We start from the raw sequence: 2,454 nt of genomic DNA on the forward strand, positions 1-2,454 counted from the left end.
TGTTGATCAAGGACAGTGGACGATAGGATTCGCAACTTGAGGGAGATTTATCTTTCTTCAGGAGAGTGACAATCAGGGCCTGCCTCAATGACGGTGGGAGAAAGCCTACCTCATGTGCCTCCGCGTACATGGCCATTATGTGGGGTATCAGGAGGTCCGCGTAACTTTTATAGAATTCCGCCGTCAGCCCATCTGGGCCTGGCGCTTTCTTGTTTGGCAGGGAAAAAATGGCCTCTCGGACATCCTCCTCAGCTATGGGCAGATCCAAATATTTCCTGTGGCCGTCTGACAACCAGGCACAGGCAGTGTCCTGTAGATAGTCAGCCATGTCAGCGTCAGAGGTGTCGCCCCTGGAGGTGTATAAGCGTTCATAGAAGGTGTGAAATTGCCCCAGTATAGCGTCGGTGGTGTGATGTCTGACGCCGTCTTCATCTTCTATGTAGTCAATGGGGGGGTGCACTCTCCCGCTCCCGGAGGCGATTGGCTAGTACCCTGCCCGGTCTGCCCCCCTCCCCGTATACCCTCGCCACGTGTCTTTTGGAGATGTACTTCATTTCCGACTCTGCAAGGGTTTTGTACTCCTCAGTGTATTCCTGTATGCTTGCTAGTGTTTCAAGTGAAGGGAGTGCGTCATACGAGGCTTCCAGGGCCCGCAGCTTGGATTCTGTTTTACGCAACTGTTCTCTTAACTCACGCAGGATGCCAGCTGTCGTGCCTTTGCAGACACCCCTAATAGTGGCCTTGAAGGCATCCCATAAAGTGGCCGCACTCTCTACCGTCCCCACATTCTGTTCGAAGTACTGTACTGGAGAGTGTCCGTGAAAATTGGATCTAATAGAGCGTCCGCCCTGAACCGCCATGTGAACGGGGGCCGTACAGTGTGTGGGACCTGAAGTTGAAGCATGACCGGATTGTGATCCGATAGCGTCCTGGGAAGAGCGTAAGCGTCAGTGACCCACCCGTTGGTTGAGCTATCTACAAGCCAATAATCAAGGCGGGACCATTTGTTGTGTGAAGGCGTAATGTATGTACCCTCAAGGACCCCCTCATGGCGTAGACGCCATGCATCCACCAGGCCCATCTCTTCCATGAATTGACGGATGCAAGCAGCAGTTTTCAACATACGGCAACTATCTGAGATGGATTTGTCTACGCGCGGATCTAGATGTGTATTTAAGTCCCCACCTATCACTACGGCCTTCTCCGGCCATGTACGCAGCATCTGAAACAGAGAAGACAGCGACGCTGGTTCGTCAACAACAGGGCCGTATATATTAACAATAGTAATAGCAGTCCTTCCCAGTGTGCCTCTGACAGCAGCCCAGCGGCCCTCTCGGTCTGTGCAGGAGTCTAGCGGGAGAAAGTGTACACCCTTTTTGATGAGTATAAGGACCCCCCGAGCATAATTAGAGTAGGAGGAGGCCAAGCGATACCCGGCCCATTTACATGCGATGGAGCCATCATTTTGCGTAGTTATGTGCGTCTCCTGCAGGAGCGCAACGTGCACCCCGTGCCTATCTAGATGGGCAAGTACTTGTCTCATTTTCCTGGGTGTGTTGAGGCCCCTTACATTCCAGGTGACGCAGTTATACCGTTCACCCACCATCTGGGAGCCCCTTAGTCAACCGTAAACCAGCGTTGCTGTGCATCATAACACATTTCCACATTGATACCAAAGATACGAACAGGTGGATCGAATCCGCTGTGCAGCCTCTCAAGCAGATAGGGAGACCCAACCCCCCCTCCCCCTCCCACTTTGGCAACCCCAACCCGCCAAAGACCCACAGTACCCTCCCCCCAACCCTCCCATCAAAATACAACAAACAGGTCTGCATTTGGGTCATACCCATTGGGGGCAGTGGAGGCAATGCACACTCCCGACAAGTGGCGGAAGTGGGCCCCCGCAAACAAATGACCATGCCCACTGAGCACATCAGCTTATGCAGAGTCGGCGGCCAACCCCGACAAGGCAGACATCTGTTCCACAAACTTGCGCAACATGGTCCCAGAGTGCGTACTACTGTCACTTCACATGCAATCCAAAAGACAGTCGGGTAAGGCACTCGCAAAAAGTAGGTCTAACGATGAAACTGATGCCCAATCCACTCCGATCTGCCAACACAGCAAACCGCAAGAGCAGCAGACGCAACATCCACAGCAAGGACTAGTTCATACCCACAAAAATTAAAAACGATATATATATTTTTAAAGCACTCCCCACCCTTATCCCCTATAAATCCAACATCCCACTCCTAAAATTAAAAATAAATTTAGAAATTCTAAATTTTAATTTCCTATTTCAATAAAAAAAATTAAAAAATATATATTTTTTTAAAACACTCCCCACCCTTATCCCCTATAAACCCAACATCCCACTCCTAAAAAATTTATACAATTTTGAAATTCCTTAAATACTTCTTAAAAAAAGGACCATACATTTAGCTTTGACAAAAA

The sequence above is a fragment of the Lissotriton helveticus genome, chromosome 1_1, assembly GCF_964261635.1.
Source record: "Lissotriton helveticus chromosome 1_1, aLisHel1.1, whole genome shotgun sequence".
In the NCBI taxonomy this organism is placed as follows: domain Eukaryota; kingdom Metazoa; phylum Chordata; class Amphibia; order Caudata; family Salamandridae; genus Lissotriton; species Lissotriton helveticus.